Here is a 23,909-nt window from a genome sequence, read left to right as displayed (position 1 = left end):
TATAAGGTTAAAAGATTGATATCAAACAAAACATACACAAATGTTAAAATGGCAGATCCACTAATGTGTTGCTGTGTTGAGTCTATTAGTATCTCGATACCTATCTCAATGATATTAATAAACTCCTACCCATCTTAGATGCTATGATACCTAGTCAGATAGACACCCTCTTATAATTATTGGAATATTAGGAAATTTTAGAATCACAAAGAGGGCATGCACTAGATGGAAAATTTCTTAGACCGCAGTTTAATATTAATACACGTATTGTTTATGACACTATAAGAGGTAGCGCAGTATATAATAAATATTGTCACACTGTAAGTGGAAAACGCAGTGTACAGTATTCGTAAATAATATTGTGACACTGTTAGTGCATACGCAGTGTATTCGTAAAAAATATTGTGACACTGTAAGTGGAAAATGCAGTGTATGAAAACAATATTGTGAGCTGTGAGGTGGTCAAAACTGACTGGAAATTAGAGATGTGCGCCGGAACATTTTTGCCGGATGTGGATTTGGTTCTAATTCATCGTCCGGCTTTGGATTTGGATTTGCCAAACTGCGGTGACTGGCTTTGGATTTGGATTTGGATTTTTTTACAAAAATTGACAAAAAAAGCTAAAATCACATAAATTGGTCTTTTTTTTCTTCCTAGAGTATTTTTAACCTTAATAACATTAATTTCCAGTCAATTTAGAACACCTCACAGCTTATAATATTGTTTTCAACATTATTGACCAAAGGTTGCAGTGAGCTGACTGGTTACCAAGCGACAAAGCAGCGGCGCAGCGGCACAAACACCAAAGTATAAAGCATATCTATAACACATTGCCACACAGCAGTGGCAGAAATGAAAAGTAGTGCACCCACCCAGTGTGGTACGTCCAGTAGAATCACAGTACTTGTTTACAAAGTGGGCTACGGCCCTAGGAGTCACAGTGCACAATCTTATTCACATTACACCGCACATAGTGTCCCTGATTCACATTACACCATAAAGTAGTGTCTCTTATTTATGTTACGACACACAGTAGTGCCCCTTTTACACAATGCCCACAGTAGTGCCCCTTTTACACAATGCCCACAGTAGTGACCCTTTTACACACTGCCCACAGTAGTGCCCCTTTTACACAATGCCCACAGTAGTGACCCTTATACACAAAGCCCACAGTAGTGACCCTTATACACAAAGCCCACAGTAGTAATGCCCCTTATACAATGCCCACAGTAGTAGTGCCACTTATATAATGCCCACAGCAATAGTGTCCCTTACACAATGCCCCCAGCAGTGGTGTCCCTTACACAATGCCCCCATAGTGGTGCCCCCTATGCAGTCCCCTTAGTAGTAGGCCTTATGCAGTGCCCCCAGTAGTAGTATGCCCCCCAGTAGTATGCCCCCATTAGCAGGCCCCCAGTAGTATGCCCCCCCAAGTAGTATGCCCCCATTAGCTGGCCCCCAGTAGTATGCCCCCCCAGTAGTATACCCCTATAAGCAATCCCCCAGTAGTATGCCCCCCAGTAGCAGGCCCCCCATGAGCAGGCCCCCAGTAGTATGCCCCCCAAGTAGCAGGCCCCCTGTAGTATGCTTCCCCAGTAGTAGGCCTCCCAGTAGCAGGCCCCCTGTAGTATGCCCCCCCAGTAGTAGGCCCCTCCATTAGCAGGCCCCCAGACACACATAAAAAAAAACTTACCTGTATCCCCGCTCCAGTCGCCGTCCACACTGCTGCCACGCAACGAGGAGGGAGCCGGAAGACGGAGCTCATGAGTGAGCTCCAGCCGGCTCCCTCCGTGCAGCAGCCAATGAGAGTCTGTGTGACTCTCATTGGCTGCTGTAACAAACACACAGCTGCTGCTGGCGGCTGTGTGTTTGTTCTGTGTAGGGCAGACTACTATCACAGCGGTCTGCCCTACACTCGAGGAGCGCTGATGTCGGATATTCTAGCGAGAATCCGACATCAGGCGGCCGCCGTTCGGCCCTGAACGGGGATCCGAGTCAGACGGAGAACACCCGAACAGGGTTTGGGTGGACTCGGATCCCCTATGTGTGGAGCAGTTCGGATTCCACAGAATCCGAACCGCTCATCTATAATGGAAATGAGTGGAAATTAATGTTATTCAGGTTAATAATACTTTAGGAACAAAAACCCATCCAAATAATGTGATTTCAGCAGATTTTATCAGTTTTTGAAAAAAATTTACAGATCCAAACCAAACAAAAAACACGCAACGGCGGTTTTGGCGAAACCAATCCAGATCCAAAACACGAGCAGATACAGATCCACAACTAAAATACAGGGGTCAGCGCACATCTCTAGCAGGAACTGGTAAGAGAGAGTGTAATAGTCTGCCAATTGTCCTGATTGTGGCGAGGAAGTCCCAATTTTGGGTAACTGCTTTGCTTAGTCAGGACTTTGGACCTCATTCAGAGGCGGTCGCAAGAAGCGATTGCTCTCTCTGAATGAGAGCGGTCGCTTCTTTTTTTTTGGTGCGGCCTCCTGGTCGCAAGCTAAGCTGTGGGATACCACCCACAGCTTAGCTAGCGACCAAGGTGATGGTCGCGATGGTGATCACCATCGCGACCATCGGAGCTTGCGACCAGACCCTAAAGTTGGGTCTGGGGACTCGCAAGCCCCAGGGAGCTTTCTGCTCTGATGGAGCAGGAAGCTCCCCACTGACATTACTGATGATGTCAGTGCAGCCGCCCACAAAACGGTAGGCGCCTCCGTTTAGGAAACCACCCCCCTGGCCCACCTACAAAAAGGGGCGAGCTGTCGATCAAAATCGATAGCCGCTCCTTTTGTAGCGAACTCCAGAGCGAGAGTTTCTCTCTCGCTCCGGGGCACGCGCAGTGCGGCCGCTGCGCGTGCACAGGGCTACCCATCGACCCGGTTGCGAATACATCGGTGCTTGCAACCGGGTCTGAATGACCCCCTTTGTCCTCACTGCATGGACAGTTGGGAGGCATGTCCCACTTACACCGCTATTCTTGGGAAGGACAAGTTGCATGCACCTAACTGTAGAGCACACATCATTGCCAATGTATTTCTAGTGAATGGGAAGGGGTCAGAGAGAATCCACACACTGGCTAACATGATATCCATGGCCCTTGTACTCTGCTAGAAGGAAAGGAGAATCACTCAGGTAAGGGGACCAGGGCAGTTGTCCTTCTTTCCTTCTTCCCCTCTGGTGATTGGCCACACACCCCTACATATTTCATACTCTAACAAATCGAAAAGATTCTTGGGGCCCCTGGACATTCACTTAGTTATATTTGGCATAATGTAAGCTGTCTACACTTCAGTGATATTTCATGTTAATAAAAAAAAAATTAGCTTGAAAAAACAGGCATCAGAAACCATTACCTGAGTATACAGATGAAGATACAAAACTTTACTTCCAAACTAATGGTCCCGAGTGGCAAACTGTCAAGGTGACACATGTATTTTGAACAGGGACCACCCATTACCAAATGTCTAGTTTTGCCTATGGTGATTCTTGTCACATTTGGCGCCCGAGCAGGGACCATGCTGGATACTACTACACAGCAAGAGCCTGGATACAGTGACCGGATCCACCCACAGCAGCAGTGAGACGCATTGTAGGATGCTACCTGCTGCACAGTGGCTTGGTGAGTCTGAGTCGCATTATTAGCAGCTAAGTAGGTGAGTGTGGCAGGCCAGCCATAGAACGGCAGTTGTCCACTGTGATAATCTGTCATATGCAAATTGTGCACTATTTAAAGCTGCTTAATTGCTGTGTATGGGGCTGGGAGCCTAGGGAATTTAGTGCAGTTTTAAGGGAAGCCAGCTGATATAATGCTGGGAATCTGGCTTGCTAGAGAGAGTTAATTAAGCCTGCTACATTTATCCACAAAGTGGAAAAGCAGTATAATATGGAGGAGCTTTTGAAAAGTTTTGCTGAGCTAGCTGCAGGGCAGGGGGTTCTGGGAACTGGAACCCTGTGTTTGTCTATGTACTTTCACAAGAGCCTTTTTAGAGATTGAAAAGCTGTAAGTTGTCCCCCACACTCATATTAGTTGTCGGATGCAGCGTCAAAGTCACACGCAGTGGAGTGATTCTTCTACGCATGCCTCTAAGTTCCACTGCAATTATGCAGCACGGAAAAACATAATCTCAGAAATGCTTTGAAAATGTATTGGGCATTCCTGGCGGTGACACCATCAGTTTTGATGCACTGAGCTGTATGCATGGATGGACACCAGGGAAGGACTTTGTAACGGCATTTTCATAAAGTCACAGACGTGGGACCGGCAAACGATGCAGATACGGACACAAATTTGTTGACTCAGAATCAGTTCCATTGTCACACTTGCTCTACAGTAACTTTTTAAAGTTTTCTATATTGTACCTGTCGGTTTCAGCATAGGGATTATATTCAGTGATGTCTAGTAGGAATAAATCTGCATGTATTTATTCACCAAGGATATATACAGTTGATTTAGTGTAAACAAATGTAATGAGATTGGCTTCAATTAAAATACAAGGAAAAAATATATACACATTAAAGATGCACTTCAGATGGCAGTGGGTCCCTCCCCAGCAGTATTGTACTTCATTTGTACCTCAGAAAGAGCTGTGAAACAAAACATGAATCCCCGATAAAGCAGCTACACGATAAACATGCAATGGTAAATAGTGCAGTCAGGGGCAGCTCAAGGGGCGGGCTGGCAGGGCTGTTGCTCAGGGCGTTGCAACCTAGGGACGCGGCCGCAGTCACACCACCGGTGACGTCTGGTCTAACAGTGCACACAAGGCCCTGCCGCCATCACAAATATGTACTGTGTGTGCTGTGCTCTCTTCCCAGAACGCCCGGTATTCAGGGAGGAGTACTCCTGTAAGAAGAGCCGGGCACCTCTTCCTCTGCATTCAGCGTTGCCTCCCTCAGGTCTGCCGGCCACCACAAGTTCTGACTGAGTCAGACAGCCTGGTTCCTGCAGTATAATTTAATATGTTTAACAATACAGACCCTCCAATGTGACCCCTTCCACCCGGTACAAAATGCTCTGCTCCTGGACTTCCTTCTTAATTGATGATTGCAGCCACCTGTGGTGAAACACCTGCCTCATCTAATAACTAGCTCAACACAGGTGTCTGCAATCATTAATTAGGTGGGAAGTCCAGGACCAGAGCATTTTGTATGGGGTGGAAGGGGTCATGTTGGAGGGTAGGCCAATACAGTATTTCCCATAGTATTTATCTCTGTAAAGGATAGAAATTTACCATTTCATTTATTTTTTCCAATGTGCAACTCACTTAACCAAATCACTTTCGTGTTTGTATAATCTAATAAATAATTCTAATAATAATCTAATAAAATTATATGAATTCATATTTGCTGTCAGATTTTATACTTATAAGATAACATACAGTAAATATGAGGAAATTCTTATTGCGCTTTAGATAACTGTAGACAAGTAAAGAAGTGTCCGGCCCTACACAGCTGTAGTGCAGTGAGTCAGTCCTCCTACACAGGAAACGCTTCCACAGAATAGCCAGCATGTAAGCTGTTTATCCTGGCATGTGTAATCCTGAGCTACAGTACTATGTACAAATAATCCTTCCTATGTAACACGTGACTCCTGCATAAGTGTAACAAGAAGTACATGAGTGCATAAAAAATCTCCCACTGGCTGCTGAGAAGATTACGTTGGCAGCAAGAGCCTGATGTTTTACTTCTGCTCATGTATCTGAGACACACTGCGCATGCGTCTTGATGGTTACTGCCGGGGGGGGCACAGATTGGAAATGCATGGAAATCCATGCAATTCTGATAGGCGTCTCTGGGCAGTGGCTGGAGGGTGGCCAATGGTGGCGGGTGTGTCAAGGTAATGCCAATGTCAGGGACTATGCTGGAAGACGCAGTTCCCATGGGCACCTGCGTCCATGTGCCAACGGACATTCAACATGCAACCATAGGGTTGCTCGAATGTCTGATGATGTGGCCAATGTCTAATCTGTGTCTACCTCTGAAGCACCCCTTGAGTTACAGTACTACATGATACCTGTTGAACAATGTAATTTTCACATATTACATATGCAATGTATATGTAATTATTATCTGTGCGCATCACGTTTAAATAAGAGCCATGTTTGTCCCTGGAGCAGTTTTGTAAAGTACCATTCTTAATTTAAACTAGCCACACATTTCACAACCCTAGCATTTTACCTAATTGTCAAATATTCACACCTACAGTACATGAGATTTCAATTGTTCCAGTAATTGTAATTGGTCAGCAGGGCCAAATACACACACACACACACACATTGACTTTGGACCAGTTTGGTCACAATTGGCCAGATTGGCGGACACATGGCCTATTTTTTAGTTGAACGCTAATACCATCACAGCTGCAGTCCCATACTCTGTGTGTGAAAATATGCAAATGTTGCAGACGCCATGATATGTATTGAGGTGCCCACAGGCTTCCTGCAAATTCAAAGATCTACGTACAAAGAGATGCAACATTGGTCACAGATGCTTCAGTATTAGCTGTCCTGAGTGAGTCTATGGTCATGCAGAATGAATGCAGGAACTGAGATATCGGAGCCATACTTCTTGCAGACAGGATCGCAGCTGTAGGATGGGACACACCCCCAAAACAGTTGTGACGTGCCTGCAATTTAGCTGACACTTGTCGTTACCTCCTCCAAACACTCCCTGACTGTCAATCACACTGCATATTACTACTCGCTGTGAGCAATGTACCTTGCATGCATTGTGCCACTCAGACGCATGCACAAACAGCCAATGATTTCTCAATGTGAAAACAATGGCATTGTGTACAACCCTGAATCAGCCCCACATTCACTACAGGTCTAATGAAGGGTTGGAAAGAAATTTGGCGTACATTGGGCCTGATTCAGAGATGTACGCTAATGTGACCGCAACTGCGTCTCCGTACGCAATGCAGTTGCAAAAATATGCAAATGTTAGCAAAGATCACCTGAGCATAAAGACGATCACTACTGCCTTCTCAGCTGCGTACAACTACGCATATCTACGTAAATATCGGTACCATCGCAGTACATCAGCGGCCATTTTACCCTTGATGCAGGCCAGGGAGCTCTTCTGCCACGCAGAGCTGTGTATGCTAATTTATGCACACCCAAGTAACTAAACTTCCAGGCACGCCTGCGTTTCGCTAACCACCCCCAAATGGTCACTTCTTGTCAATCAATCTGCAATGGGCCTCTGTGGTCTGTGTGAACGCACAGTGGATGCACTGCTGCCTTCACGCACGCACACTGCGATGCATACACATGCTCAATGGCAAACAATCGCTCGATCTGCGTGCAAATTGCAGTTGTGTTTATCTCTGAATCAGGCCCATTGTTCAAAAGAAGTGCACTATACAGTCCTTGTAAAAACTGTGTATGTTTACATATTACATATATGCAAAGTTGTACAAATCCCAAGATTTGGCCACATCTGCAATAAATGCGCAAGTCGTCATCATCATCATCATCATCATCATCATCATCATCATCATCATCATCAGTGAATACATACACCTGTCCTATGCCAGTAGTGTAGCTTCAGTGCTGCACAAGCATCCAATGCAACTTGTCTGGAGACATGAGCAGCAGCATCAGGCAGCATCAGGCAGCATCAGGCAGCATCAGGCATAAAATAACCGAAGTTCGGATAGATCTGAGGGCATATAAACACCTAGGCAGGGATACGTGGAGTTAATAAATTAGGTAGGAAGGTTAGCTTTATGATTGACAGGTTGACACTGTGTTCGGATTGGTGAGTGCTGATTTAAGGGGTGTGGTTAGTAGGAGTGTGGGTAGGTCTGAAGAGTTAATCTGCCTCTTTTGAAATTGATCTGCGTGCTGTGCGGTCGCAGGTCGTATGGTTTCTGTGTTTGAAGAGCTTTTTTCTCTAACAATCTTATAATTCTTTCCCTCTCTTTCTCACATCTTAACTGGTTCCTTCTTCTTTCTATCTACCTCTATTCTCTTTCTTTCACTGTCTAAGCTAACTATGTCTCGCCCCCAGCGTGCCCGATCTGTCCCCGCCCGGCTGGCTGATGCTGCCGGGCTGGGGCTCATGCCGTTGGTTCCCTCGCCTGCCCCCAACGCGAGTTACCCCCGCCGGTCCTCCCGCAGATCTGGAGGTGCCGACGGGGAAGGTGCGGGTGGCGCCGCTCAGAGCCGCGCGCGCCGCTCTCACGGGCGCGCGCGGCGTCCACTCCACGATGCCGCCGGCCACCCCGGCTGAGTCCCACTCTGGTGATTTAATCAGCCGGGGGACGGAGGACGACAGGCCTCGCGGGTGCCGCTCGCGGGGGCGCGCGCGACCCGCGCGCTGCGCTGTTGAAGTAATGGTCACCCCGGCTGCGTCCCACTCCGGGACGCCGGCCAGCCGGGGGACCAAAAGGAGACATAAGGGAGTGAGTCAGGAGCCTGCCAGGGCTCCGGCTCACTCCATAACGGCGGGGGGGCGGAGCCAGCGGCCATCTTCTCAGGGTCAGCAACCATCTTGCAGCGGGGGTGTGAATCAGGGGCAGCATGGTCTGCTTGCTGCCATGGGATCCCCCATGGCAGCCCCTGTACCCCCTTTGGTCAATGATGGCATAAGACCAGCCAGCCAGGCTGGTCAGGCAGGCGCAGCAATGGATAACACTGCCATTGCTGGGCTGCTAGTGGCAGTGGTGGGCGCTCTCACGCCCCTGCTGTCTCAGCAGCATGGGGCTGCAGGGACGCCTGCGGCCTCTTCAGGGGCTGCGTCGGACAATGTGCGGGCGCAGCTAGGTCCAATCCTACAGCAGTTAGGTAATTTGTGCGGCCTCCCCCTCGCGGCATCACCTGTTGCCGCGGTTTCCTTTGCCCCAGCAGCCGATGCGGGTAATGTTTCACATGATGCCGCGTCTGTATCTTCTGTTACAGCTGACAGCGGGGCGGACGCTCCCTTGGCTGCACCTACGGTGATCACAGTCAACCCAGTTACCTCGGGTTCCCCCGGGGTTGGCGTCATCGCGGATCCTGGTTCCCGGAACGTGGTCGATGTACATGCTGGTGAGTGCGATAGTTCTTCTGATATTATCTCCTCTTCCAGTTCTACGTCTTCTTCAGACGATAGTTCCCACAGGGCTAGGCGCAGGCGATCCAAGCGATCTCGACGCCATCATTCTAGGAGACGCCGTCATTCCAGTGACAGATCATCAGGTAGTAGCACTAGCGTAGAGGGTGGGGCTGGCCCAGCCGACGTAGTACACTGCGCAAATACAGAAGTCACAAGGGGTTTACGGACGCGTGTTAGGAAGCGCATTCGCCTGGGACGCTACGTAGACATGTTCACCCTCACGGCTAAAGCTAAAAAAGAGTCCGCCGCAGCAAAAAAGAAAGGAGGCATAGGGATGGAGGCTTATAAGTCCTATACTAACTGGTTGTCGGGCTTTTGTGTCTTTTCTGCCTGCTATTTAAAAACCAGACCGTCCGAATACCTTAATGTTATTTGATATCTTCACTTGATTCACGGTCTGTTCCGGTTGTCTCGGGGTGCGGCCTGGCGTCATTATGACGAGGAATTTCGCAGGAAACAGGATAGGGTAGTTAATCTTGAGCTGGGTTGTAAAGATGTAGAAGTCTGGATGGAGGCTTCTCAGTCTACGGGGAGTACACCTGAACCGTCCCAAGGTCGTCAAGTGCAATCCGCAAACACGGTGCCCGCTAGGGCTACTGGTAATAATCAGGCGAAAGGAAAGTGTTTCGCCTTTAACCACGGCAACTGCACGATGGGGGGTCGGTGTCGTTTTCGACACCTCTGCATCCGTTGCAATGCAGCCCACCCCAGCAAAGATTGCCCCAGAAACAGCGGGGGTCCCCCAGCAGCTGGCTCTGGGCCCGCACCTAAGCGGGTTACCTCTGGATCCTTCAAGTAAAGCTATGTCCCCGATTCGGTTGGATGCCATGACCAAGTGGCTTAATTGGTATCCATTACGCGTTGATGCAGATTTTTTATGTTCAGGGTTTACAGAGGGTTTCCGCTTTCCAGTTTCGGGAGCAGTAAGTTCAGGATGTCCCAGGAATCTCCGTTCTGCCTACGATTTGCCACAAATAGTCAGGGCGAAGGTGATGAAGGAGGTCAGTCTAGGCCGCATGATTGGGCCCTTTGACTTATCTCCGGTCACGGGCCTGATTCTTTCTCCTGTAGGAGTGGTTCCCAAGAAAGCCCCAGGTAGTTACCGGCTTATACAACATCTGTCCCACCCCCCAGGAACGTCGGTCAACGATGCCATTGCCGAGGTCGATAGTTCCGTGCATTACCAATCGTTTGACGCGGCTCTCGGGCTGGTTTGCGCCTCAGGCACGGGCTCGCTTTTAGCCAAAGTGGATATCGAATCCGCATTCAGGCTGTTACCCTTGCATCCAGATTCTTTCCGTTACATGGGTTTCAGGTTGGCAGACGGGTATTATTTGGATAAATGTCTCCCGATGGGTTGCTCAGCGTCATGTGCTTTCTTTGAGCGGTTTAGTTCCTTCCTCCATTGGTGCGTTACCACGGGATCCGGCGAGGTGGGTCTGGCTCACTACTTAGATGATTTTTTATGTGTGGGTCCTTCCAATTCTGATCGTTGCGAACGCCTCCTTTTTTCGCTACAAGCGCTCTTCACGGAATTTGGAGTCCCAATCGCGCATGACAAGACGGAAGGTCCTTCCACTTGTTTAATCTTCTTAGGTATTGAGATCGATACTATTGCTGGGTGTTGTCGCCTGCCTCAGGACAAAATTTGTCGTTTGCAGGACGCCATACTTCTTGCGCTAGCATCAGGGAAGGTCACTCTCAGACAGGGTCAATCTTTGCTTGGTTTGCTGAACTTTGCTTGCAAGGTTATCCCTATGGGGAGAGTCTTCTGTCGCAAGCTGCAGCGCGCTTTAGGAACTTTGCGTTTACCTCATCATTTCCTGCGTTTGTCCGCGGAGCACAAACTAGATCTCGCAGTTTGGGACGTTTTTCTGTCAGATTTCAATGGGGTGCGTATTTGGCCGTCAGTTCCGCAAACAAACCGTGGCCTGCAGCTCTTCACAGACGCTGCGGGTTCCTCTGGTTTTGGGGCCTTCTTGGATGGGTCTTGGTGCTTCGCCACATGGCCAGAGGAGTGGGTAAGGTTGGTGCTGACCTCAAACTTGCTTCTCCTTGAACTCTTCCCCATCATTGTATCACTTGAACTCTGGGGTTGGCGCTTGCGCGACCAGTCAATGGTGTTCTGGTGTGATAATTTAGGGGTTGTACAGGCCATCAACAACCAAAGATCCTTGTGCCTCCCGGTGCTGCGACTTCTGGCTTACCTGGTGCTGCGCGCATTGCAAATGAATATTAGCTTTACCGCTAGGCAAGTCCCTGGGGTTGACAATGCTATTGCTGACGCGCTGTCTAGGCAAGATTGGGTGAGGTTCAGGGCATTGGCTCCCTCAGCAGCTTTAAGAGGTGAATCATGTCCATCTCATTGTTGGCAGATTATCAAGCCGGCATGGAGGATCTCGCACGTCGGTCCGTGGCCCCTCGGACCTTGACTGCGTATCAGGCCTCGTGGCACCAATGGGAATGCTTCTTACAGAGTCGGAAATCAGCAGGTACTTCCAAGCGTGCACTCATGATAGAATTTGTGTGGAGTCTGTTTGGTGAAGGCAGGTCGCGGGCTTATGTAGCCCAGAGGCTGGCCGGCATTTCCTTCTTTTTGCAACTAGCAGGAAGTAAGGATGTCACTAAGGGTTTTTTGATTCAAAAGGCTCTTAGAGGCTGGTCGCGCGCAAGCCCGGCGCCGGTTGATCGTCGGCGCCCCATTGGTCCGGAGCTATTATTACGGTTAATTGAGTGTTTGCCAGTTATATGTTCGTCCCCTTTTGAAGCGTTGCTTTTCCGGCTCGCTTTTGCGATGGCCTTCCATGGGGCTTTTCGCATCAGCGAGTTGGTTGCACGGTCTCGTTCCGCCCCTCCCCCGCTGCTGCGATCTCACATTGTCCTTCGTGGCTCCGTGCTTTGCCGTATTCAACGATCTAAGACTGATCAGCTGGGTAGGGGTCGTTGGGTGTCCCTGCAATCCTCTCCGATGGAGGAATTTGTCCGGTGCACCTTGCGTCCCAATATATCAGTTACCGCCCGCGCTTGAAGGGGCTTGGCTCATGCATTTAGATGGTTCCCCTCTAACTAAATTTCAGTTTCGGTCGGTTTTTTATCGTTGCATACGGCACGTCGGGCTTTCCAAATCGGAGTTTGGTACTCATTCCTTTCGGATTGGCGCAGCGACTTTTGCAGCTTCTTCAGGTTCCTCTCCACAGGAGATCCAGGCCCTGGGGCGGTGGAAGTCTGACGCATTCAGAAGATATGTCCGTGTGGAGTCTTGATGTACTTTGTTTCAGGCTTGAGTGCTTCGGCCAACTCGTCACCTTTTAGGTGGGGGTCTCGGGGGATTTTGCCCTGTTTTTTGCCCTGCATTGGACACTGATTGGTTATCTACATTATAAAATTATTGAATATGATAGTCGAAAAAAAATAAATAAATAAATAAATAAATAAAAGATCCAGCAGGTTTTTTGTAGGTTTTTACCTCGGGTCAAGCCTTCCTTCCCCCTCTGCCCACCCCACCCACCATCTCCCTCTGCAATATTTTAGTCACAGTATCTCATGTATTTTTCTGTGTATTGCAGGTGGCATCCAGGATTGTAAGCCCATTTGGTTTGTCGATCATTCTTATATGTTTTGGGCGGGGCAGTCCCGCTTTGCAACAGATGCTTCTGTTTTCCCTCGTTGGGATAGAGTGAGGTGGTTAGGCCACAGAGGTATGCGTTGGGGATCGTTATTGCCCTGTCTCCAGACAGCAGCTGAGAATTTCGGTTCTCCTATAATCTTGGTGATTCACCTGGGCGGGAATGATTTGTGCCAACAGACGTCTCTCGAGTTGCGGCACAATATTATCCGAGATTTGGGTGTGTTGCTCATTATGTGGCCTGATTGTGTGATTGTATGGTCCGACATTATTGCCAGGCTTTCCTGGAGGTGCAGGTATAGTGTGGTGGGGCTGGACAAGGCCAGAAAGAGAGTGAATAGATGGGTGTCCGAGAGAGTTTTGCAAATGGGAGGTTTGGTGGTGCGTCACCCTCTAATTAGGGTACAAGATGCCCATCTTTTTCGTAGGGATGGGGTTCACCTCACGGAGGAGGGGCTATTTTTATTTCTTGAAGGTATAGGTTTAGTGTTAGGAGGTTTAGTTTGTTAGGTAGTATGGTGGCGTACATGTTTCATTAGGGAACATGTGTGGCGAGAAAGAACGGCAGTCTATATAAAGCGTCCACCTTGCTGCAGTAATTGGCGGTGCGCCCCCCTTCAATGCACTGGTTAGGCTGATTTTACCCTACTGGGGTCAGCGGCACCTCTCGTCGGAGTGGGCTAATAATAGTGCATTGGGATGGGGGCTGGATACCGTCCAACTTGCCAGAGAGGGATATCAGCCCTTGCAAGTTGTTATATATCACTCTGACACTTGAATTGGGATAGTGGCCCTTTTCAATGAGTGCATTACATCCTTGCTTAAGTCAAGTGGGGCGTCAGATGACTTGCCGTTCTTTCTTATTCCACCATATTATGTTGTAAAATAAATAAAGCTGACCATTTGTAATTATCGCATATACTTTGTCTGTCTCTTTATTTTAGTTAAGTTGTAATAACATGTTTATGGTTGCACACATTATCTGCCGATAGGTAGTTTACATGTTTTAGTGTTCTTGCATCATAAACAGTTGGCCAATGTAACTCAATTTAGCAAGTATATGGTGAATGCGGAAACTGCATTGGAAAATACCACCAAAGAGTTTTTTGTGACACGTTAAGAAGCAAGACTGCAAGGGGTAAATTTATTAGAAATTGTGTCTGTTCAAGATGTCAATCACGGGTGTGTTTGTACATTTTGTACCACTTGCAAATTTACTAAAGGCGAGCTCGGGTGAGAAATCATGAAACTCTCTGCAAAACACGAGTGAAAACACAAATAGAAATAAATACACCATCGGCCAAACTCTCAAGTACTTTCCTTAGATAGGAATGCAACACAGGAATTTACCAAGAATTGTGATTATAATTTTAGCAAACTCAGTATCTGATTCAGATCCACTCGCTAAGATGCGGTCGCACGCATCCAGCCAATGTTTGCAATCTGCGCATGCGTACGCATTGCAGTGCACATGCGCGAACCAGTGCAAGAGATCGGGAAGCGTTCACTCGTTGTGCATAGACAGCCCGCCTGAATGAGTGACAGGAGAAGCCTTTTGTGGGTGGTGACAGGGGCTGGGTGCTTAAAACGGGGGAGTGGAGGTGCGAACGCAGGCGTGCCTAAGAGTCTCAATGCCGTTTCAGAGGCATGCATAATTAAGAGGCAGCATCATAGTACACGTCACTTGGCTGAAATTTACACTTAAGCACTCGCAGTGCTTGTGTCAGGGTATGGTTGACCACAAGTGCTGCAATCGCATCTGATGGTACTCGATGTTACCGATGGTTGCATACACTTCCTGGAGATGACGTGCGCAAGTGAGCATCTTAAGACATGCTGGTGGGCATCTGCGTACACAATGCAATAGCACGCTTAGATATAGTGGGCGTGCTAATGCCTTGCTGTGCGATTGCCTGCCTTTCTGAATTTGCATACGCATCTAGCGAGCGAACGCATCTAGCGAGCGGGTCTGAATCAGTCCTAAGTAGTTTTAAATAGACTACCTCTGAGCTGTGTGTTTAGCAGAAACATATACAGATCACTTGGATTTCCCCCTTAAAAGCATAACCAGCCCCCGGGCTCATGAGCTAGTCCTGGTTCTAAAAATACGCTGGACAAAATGTGTAGGGTTTCCCTGTATTTTATGAACCAGCACTGTGCTCTGTGAGCTGCTCCTGGTTTTAAAAATACAGGGAAAAAATGGCGTGGAGTTCCACGTATTTTTAAAACCAGCATCAGGCTCAAGCTAGCCAAAGTGTAATGCTATAGCCAGGGGACCCTTTCAACGAGTCACCCCAGCCAAAGCGTTAACACCCCAAACTAGTCAGCACAGGCCGGGGATCCAAGAGGAGGTGGGGATCCTCCCAATAAAAGGGTCCCCCCTCTCCTGAACACCTCTCGTCTGGGCTAAAGCCAAGGGCTCTTCCCTGCACCCCTGGCCGGTGGGTGCAGGTGTAACAATTAGAGATGAGTGGGCCTGGTTTTTAGGGAACTGAGCCCACCCGAACTTCAGGGATCCGAGGGGATCTGAGACACAGCTCAGATCTCCCCATCCTCCCTGGATCCCTATTTGAGGCATAACCTTGAGATCCCGCTGTCAGAGCGGCCATTTTACAAAGTACCATTGAAATCTATGGGCTTGCTAGGTTTTGGATTCCATAAAGGTCCCGGTGATTGGCACCATTTTGACTCTGGCTGTGTATAGTATGCAGAGAACAGATGTGCTCTGTGCTGCTCTGTCTGTTCCAGGGTGCAGTGTTGTCGGACTGGGGCTGCAGTACATAAAAGGTGGGTGTTGCAGTGTCACTGTCATCCTGTCAATCAAGGGGCTGGATGGCTGCAGTAAATAAAGGGCTGCTGCTGTGTTGTCCATAAAGGCATGAAGACACCTCTGACACTTCCAGCACCCTGCACTGAGGACACTGCCAGAACCCATGCACTGCCACCCTCCATACTGAGGACACCGTCAGACCCCCCCTGCACCACCGACACTGCCAGCACTACCACACTGAGGACACCACCAACACCCCCACACTGCCGACAACACCTATACCCTCACACTGAGGACGCCACTGGCAGGCTCGGACTGGGCCACCAGGGAATCGGGTAAATCCCCGGTGGGCCCTCCTGCTTTGTAACTCCACCCACTTTAACCAGGGGGCAGGGCCATGTAGCGGCAGACTGGTTCTATAAGCAGGGCTATCTTCAAGGGTTACGGCTAGCACAAAGTAACAAGAAGGAAGCCCCTGGCATCAGCAAGGGCAGCAGCTAGCCCCTCCCCCTTTGCCGATGTTGCGCCGGCAACATCGGGACCCCGTCCTCAGTGGCGGCAACATTGGGACCCTGTCCTCCGCAGAGGCCCCCCCATATCATCAGTGTTGGCAGCAGTGGTCCCTCTGCTTCATCAGCAGTGGGCCACCCCGCGTTCTTAGCACCAGCAGTAGCGCCGCCCACCCCAGCATCCTCAGCAGCACCTCCCCCCCGCGTCCTTAGCACTGACAGTAGCCCCCCCAACCTGCGTCATCGTCAGCAACCCTCTCCCCATGACCTCAGCAGCGGGCCCTCCCGCGTCCTCAGCGCCGGCAGCATTGAGCTTCCTCCTCCTCAGCAACGGCAGAAGGGCCCTCCCCTGCAATCAGCAGCAGCAGCTGCAGGTCTTGGAGAATGAGCAATGGGCTAACTAGTGAGTGTTACAGTCAGACTGGGGACCTCTCTATCCAGGTACTGTACCTACATCCCACTGATCCCTGCATGTGTATAGTGTACATGCCTTTTATTCACACCCTACTGACTCTCCAACACTCCTCTACACTCCAGCAGCAATGGGCCCACCTGTCATCAGTGACAGAACAGATGGTGGTAGTTGAGGGGCAGGATTTCATCTTTCTGAGGGCCCCCCAGACCAGCTGTACTTCCTTCCTCTCCATCTAAACCCACCCCTAGCTCTAATCCTCCCATACTGTAGCTTCCATTGAATGCATACTAAACCAGTGTGTCTCTAGGCCACCTTACCAGCAGTGCTTATGTCCCTTCACCAGCTGCCCCTTTGCCCGTCTACCCTGGCTGTCCCTTTGCACCCTTCCCTGGCTGTCCCTCTGTCCGCCTTCCCCGGCTGTTCCTCTGCCCCCTTTCCTGGCTGTACCTCTGGTATCCGGTCAGGAAGCCGGTGATCGAAATGCCAACCGCCTGCTTCCCGACTGTGAAATCTCGGCATGGGACTAATGATAAGCATCGATTTCCCGATGCCTATCATTATCCTCACGCCGAAATCCCGACGCCTGGCATACCGAACGAAGGTATGCCGGGCGCCAGGACCTCTTAGCCGCGGAGAGGGGGGGTTAGGTTTAGGGGCTCCCAGGGGGACCTAGTGTTAGGCACTCCCCCGGGAGGGTTAGGCTAGGGGAAGGGGGGGTTAGGGTTATGCACCCCCGGGGGAGTTTAGGGCTAGGCACCCCACCCCCCGGGATGGTTAGGTTTAGGGTGCAGGGAGGCTGGGTTAGGTTTAGGCACCTCTGGGGGGAGGTAAGGGTTAGGCACTAGGGGGAGGTTAGAGTTAGGCACCTCTAAGGGAGGGTTATGGCTAGGGATAGTTAAAATACTCACCTCATCTGGATCTTCATAGTTCGGCATTCCGGTGTCAGTATAACATCCACCGGGCTTAGGTCCGGCGGTATGTCATACCGATTCCGTCCCTCTGCCCCCTTTCTCGGATTTCCTGTCACCTTTTTATGGCTGTTCTTCTGCCACCTTCTACTTCTGTCCCTCTGCAACTTCCACAGCTGTCCCTCTGCCACTTTCCACTGTTGTCCCTCTGCCACTTTCCCCAGCTGTCCCTCTGCCACTTTCCACTGTTGTCCCTCTGCCACTTTCCCCAGCTGTCCCTCTGCCACTTTCCCCAGCTGTCCCTCTGCCACTTTCCCCAGCTGTCCCTCTGCACCTTCCCCAGGTGTCCCCCTGCACCTTCCCTAAGTGTCCCCCTGCACCTTATACAGGTTTGGATCCCTCTTTGCAGAACACCTTCCCATAGGAAAGAGCGGGGCTCAGAGAACAAGTGCCACAAAAACTTCAAGTTTTTACAATTTGCTGAATATCCGGTGGTCCTATGGGAACCCTGATGGTGAATGGCCCGTTACCTTAAATATGCGGAAACTAGCATTTCCACATGGTTAAGGGGCAATTTTAGTTATGATCAATATGCCCCTCTGTCCCCCTACACATCTACTTGACTAAATTGGGCATAGTGCGATCTGAGAATGTATAATATCACTTTTCCTTTGTGGAATGATCGCTCCCCTCCCATCAATGACCTTCAGTGGGCCCCTGCCTCTGCATTTTCCTGGTGGGCCCTTACTGCCCCTGTCCGACACTGGCCACTGGCATCCCCGCACTGCCGACACCGCTGTCACAATAAGTGCACTATTGGTTTATCCAACCACTCTGTATCCGACCTTCACTGTAACCTGCACTGTATCTGGCCTGCACTGTATCCAAGTCCAACCCCCACTGTATACCGCACAATATCCGACTTGCACTGTATCCAACCGACATTGTATCCGACCTGCACTGTATGCAACCCACACAGTATCCCTCACACAATCCAAGCAAAGATTGATCCTGTCTTACAGTGACCTTCCCTGATGCTAGCGCAAGAAGGATGGCATCCTGCAAACGACGAACTTTGTCCTGAGGCAGGCGACAACACCCAGCAATAGTATCGATCTCAATACCTAAGAAGATTAAACAAGTGGAAGGACCTTCCGTCTTGTCATGCGCGATTGGGACCCCAAATTCTGTGAAGAGAGCTTGCAGCGAAAAAAGGAGGCGATCGCAACGATCAGAATTGAAAGGACCCACACATAAAAAATCATCTTAGAAGTGTGCCAGACCCACCTCACCAGAGCCCGTGGTTACGCACCAATGGAGGAAGGAACTAAACCACTCAAAGAAAGCACATGATGCTGAGCAACCCATCGGGAGACATTTATCCAAATAATACCTATCCGCCAACCATACAGACTCCACACAAATTCTAGCATGAGTGCACGTTTGGAAGTACCTGCTGATCTCCAACTCTGTAGGAAGCATTCCCATTGGTGCCACGAGGCCTGATATGCAGTCAAGGTCCGAGGGGCCACGGACCGACGTGCAAAATCCTCCATGCCGGCTTGATAATCTGCCAACAATGAGATGGACATGATTCACCTCTTAAAGCTGCTGTGGGGGTCAATGTCCTGAACCTCACCCAATCCTGTATAGACAGCGCGTCAGCAATAGCATTGTCAACCCCAGGTACGTGCTTGGCGGTAAAGCTAATACTCATTTGCAAAGCGCGCAGCACCAGGTAAGCCAAAAGTCGCAGCACCGGGAGACACTAGGATCTTTGGTTGTTGATGGCCTGTACAACTCCCAAATTATCACACCAGAACACAACTGAGTGGTCGCGCAAACGCGAAACAGAACCCATGAAACGGAAGGAATCCGGATGCAAAGGTAACAGCCTGAATGCGGATTCGATATCCACTTTGGCTAAAAGCGAGCCAGCGCCTGAGGCGCAAACCAGCCCGACTGCTGTGTCAAACGATTGATAATGTACGTTACATTCATCCTTCGCAATGACATCGTTGGCCAACATTCCTGGGGGGGTGGGATAGATGTTGTATAAGCCGGTAACTACCTGGGGTTTTTTTGGGAACCACTCCAACATGGGAAAGAATCAGGCCCGTGACCGGAGGTAAGTCAAAAGGCCCAATCATGCGCCCTAGACTGACCTCCTTCATCACCTTGTCTCTAACTATTTGTGGTAAATCAGAGGTAGAACGGAGATTCCTGGGAAATCCTGAACTTACTGCTCCCGAAACTGGAAGGTGAAACCCCTCTGTACACCATGAGCGAAAAATTCTGCATCATCGCGTAAAGGATACCAATTAAGCCACCTGGCCATGGTATCCATCCAAATTGGGGACATAGCCTTACTTAGAGGATCCAGAGGTAACCCGCTTAGGTGCGGGCCCAGAGCCAGCTGCCGGGGGACCCCCGCTGTTTCTGGCGCAATCCTTGCTGGGGTGGGCTGCGTTGCAACGGATACAGGTGTAGAAAATGAAACCGACCCCCCCATCATGCAGTTGCCGTGGTTGAAGGCGAAACACTTTCATTTCACCTGCGTATTACTAGTGGTCCTTGCGGGCAACGTGGCCGCGGATTGCACCTGACGACCTTGGGTTGGTTAAGGCGTACCCCCCGCAGACTGAGAAACCTCCATCCAGACTTCTACATCTTTACAACCCAGCTCAAGATTTACTACCCTGTCCTGTTTCCTGCGAAATTCCTTGTCATAGTGACGCCAGGCCGCACCACGAGACGACCGGAACAGACCGTGAATCAAGTGGAGGTATCGAATAACATTAAGGTATTCGGACGGTCTAGTTTTTAAATAGCAGGCAAAAAAGACACAAAAGCCCGACAACCAGTTAGTATAGGACTTATAAGTATCCACCCCTATGCCTCCTTTCTTTTTTGCTTACGGCGGACTCTTTTTAGCTTTAGCTGTGAGGGTGAACATGTCCACATAGCGCCCTATGCGAATGCGCTTTCTAACACGTGTACGTAAACCCCTTGTAACTTCTGTATTTGCGCAGTGTACTACGTCGGCTGGACCGGCACCACCCTCCACGCTAGTTCTACTTCCTGAGGATCTGTCACTGGAATGACGGCGTCTCCTTGAACGATGGCGCCGTGATCGCTTAGATCGCCTGTGCCGGGCCCTGCGGGAACTATCATCTGAAGAAGAAATAGAACGGGAAGAAGAAATAATATCAGATGAACTATTGCACTCACCAGCATGAACATCGGCCACATTCCGGGAACCAGGATCCGCGATGACGCCAACCCCGAGGGATCCCGAGGTAGCTGGGTTGACCGTGAGAACAGGAGGTGGGACAAAGGGAGCATCCGCCCCGCTTTCAGCTGTAACAGAAGATACAGATGCGGAATCATGTGAATCATTACCCGTATCGACTACTGGGGCAAAGGAAACCACGGAAATAGGTGAGGATGCGAGGGGGAGGCCGCACAAATTCCCTAACTGCTGTAGGATTGGACCTAGCTGTGCCCGCATATTGTCCGATGCATTCCCTGAAGAGGTCGCAGGAGTTCATGCAGCCCCATGCTGCTGAGACAGCAGGGGTGTGAGAGCACCCACCACTGCCACCAGCAGCCCTGCAATGGCATTGTTATCTAGTTACCATGCTGACCAGCCTGGCCGGCTGGTCTTATATCATCGTTGACTAAAAGGGGTACAGGGGCTGTCATGGGGGATCCCATGGCAGAAAGCAGACCATGCTGCCCCTTATTCAAACCCCTGCTCCTGGAAGATGGCTGCTGGCCCCGCCCCTGGGCCTGAGAAGAGGACCGCTGGCTCCATCCCCCCGCCGTTATGGAGTGAGCCGGAGCTCTGACAGGCTCCTGACTCACTCCCTTATGCCGGCACTTGGTCCCCGTGGGGGTGGCTGGTTTCCCGGAGTGGGACTCAGCCGGGGTGACCACAGTGACCACTACTGACCACAGTGACCACTACTGTTGTGTTGCCGTGGGCGGGTCGCACGCGTCCGTGCGAATGGTGCCTGCGAGGCCTGACCGGTGGCAGTGTGGAGTGGATGCTGCACCGCACGCGCCCATGAGAGCGGCGCGCGCGGGTCTGAGCGACGTCACCCGCACCTTCCCCGTCGGCACCTCCGGATCTACGGGAGGACCGGCGGGGGTGACTAGCGCTGGGGGCAGGCTGAGGGACCAGCGGCATGAGCCCCAGCCCGGCAGCATCAGCCAGCCGGGCGGGGACAGAGCGGGAACGTTGGGGGCGAGACATTGGCCCTCATTCAGAGCCGGACGCTCTGAGCAGAGCGCTCGCTCTGAATGAGGGCCATCCTCCATAAAAATGAAGCGCCCTCCTGGACGCTCGTATAGCTGTGGGTCACCACCCACAGCACATATGAGCGTGCAGGATGATGGTCGCGATGGTCTTGACCATCGCGTCCATCGCCAGTGTGACCAGAAGCCTGTGGTCGGGGTTTTCGACCACAAGCCCTGGAGTGATTTTGGCTCTATCAGAGCCAAAATCACTCCCACTGACATCACTAGTGATGTCAGTGGGGCCGGCTTCTGACGGTAGGCGTTCCCTTGGGAACGCCTCCGTCTGGCAGGCACGCCCCCGGCACGCCCACCAAAGGGGGCGTGCTGTCAATCAACATCGACAGCACGCCCCCTTTGATCAGACACAACTAGCAAAGGAAAGTCCTTCGCTCATCGCATCTGGCGCATGCGCACCATCGACCCACTTGCAAGCGGACAGCCGCTTGCGAGTGGGTCTGAATGAGGCCCATAGTTCGATCAGACAGAGAAATAAAGGAAAAGACAGGTTAGATAGGAAGAAGAAAGATGAAGGTTAAGATGGGAGAAAAGAGAGAGAAAGAATATGAGAATATAAGATGAAAAGCTCTCAAAACTCAGAACTGTAAAACCTGTGTCCGAACAGCAGGCAGATCAAGTTCAAAAGAGGCAGAGTAACTCTACAGACCTACCCACACTCCTACTAACCACACACATTAAATCAGCACTCACCAAATCCTTACTCAGTGTCAACCTGTCAATCATTAAACTAACTTTCCTACATAACTTATTAACTCCACGTATTCCTGCCTAGGTGTTTATATGCCCTCAGATCTATCCGAACTTCCGCTATTTTACGGCACTGTGTGTGGCCTGCACTGTTTCAAACCACACTGTATCCCGCACTATATCAGACCTGTATCTGACCCACACTCAGGGCCGGATTACTAATGGGGCTGATGGAGCTACAGCTCCAGGCCCACAATCAGAATAGGCCCACCCAGAAGGATCTGTGCTGTGCCTGTGTGCACTGCTGTAGACAGACAGGTTTTTTTTTACCCTTCTACAGCAGCCTGAAGTGCTTATCCGAGGCCCCGCCCCCTGGCCGCGCACCCCACCCGCGGCACCTGTGGCTCAAAGTTGAAAGCAACAACATGATTGTGGTGCCTGGAGGGCTTTAGTAGCCCTCAAGCGCCACTAACTCGCAGTCACTCGGCGGCGGCGCCGCCTCCGCACCACGCGACGCACTGCGTGTGACGTCACATGCTTGCTGTCCGCCACCACCGCACCAAGAGCCTGAAGCAGCCCAGCCAGCCCCGCCCCCAGTTATATCCACCAGTATGGCCATGGGCAGACCCAGCAGGCACACACAGCAGCTCAGCGTGAAGGTGGTCCGGCAGTCCTGAGGTAAGGTACAAGGCTGCCTGGCTGCTGCTGTGTACACTGTAGTAGTATACATTTTACACATAATGCAGGGAGAGCAGAATTAGTGTACTCAAAATATTTATAATATATACACACATGTATACCAATTAATATATATATGTATATATATATAATGTGTGTGTATATATATATATATATATATATACATTTTATATATGCTGTGCAGAGATATATATATATATATTAGTACATATGATTGTATATATATATTTATATATACATAAAAATACATTTCAATATATAATAAAAAATTATGTTAATAAAAATATATAGAAATATATATATATATATATATATATATATTATGAATATATATAGAGAACATGTTTGATTTTTGCATGTCTGGGACAACGGCAAATAAAAGTTTAATATTTGAGATAGGAAGGGAGGTTGCATAAAAACACTGGGCCTGGTTCATTACCGATTGCAATTGCGATTACGCACACAATCGGGCGATTGTTGCATTTTGCGCATGAGTACGCATCACAGGGCTCGAACCGGCCATTGCGAAGGCTACGCAGACCCATCGCAGAGTGATTGACAGGAAGTGCTGTTTGTGGGTGGTGACGGTGGGGTGGTTGGGGAAATGCAGGCATGCCACTGCGTTCGCACGCCGTTTCAGGGTCGTGCATAAATTAGTCACTGCGAAGCCATATTCAGTGTGAGGTCTCAGCGTGCGTGGCTGTTAGCATTTCTGAGTAAGATCAGGACTTGTCCTACTGTGCGTGAGGCTGCGATGGTACTTGATTGTACCGATGGCTTCGCTATTCTGCTAAGTATTACAGATGTGCTTATGGTAAAGTGGGCATCCTTATGTAGTGCTGAGTTTGCATTGTGATCGCAGTGG

This window comes from Taudactylus pleione, unplaced genomic scaffold, assembly GCF_031769625.1.
Source record: "Taudactylus pleione unplaced genomic scaffold, aTauple2 ptg000352l, whole genome shotgun sequence".
Taxonomy (NCBI): Eukaryota; Metazoa; Chordata; class Amphibia; order Anura; family Myobatrachidae; genus Taudactylus; species Taudactylus pleione.
This window is presented reverse-complemented; position numbering follows the sequence as displayed.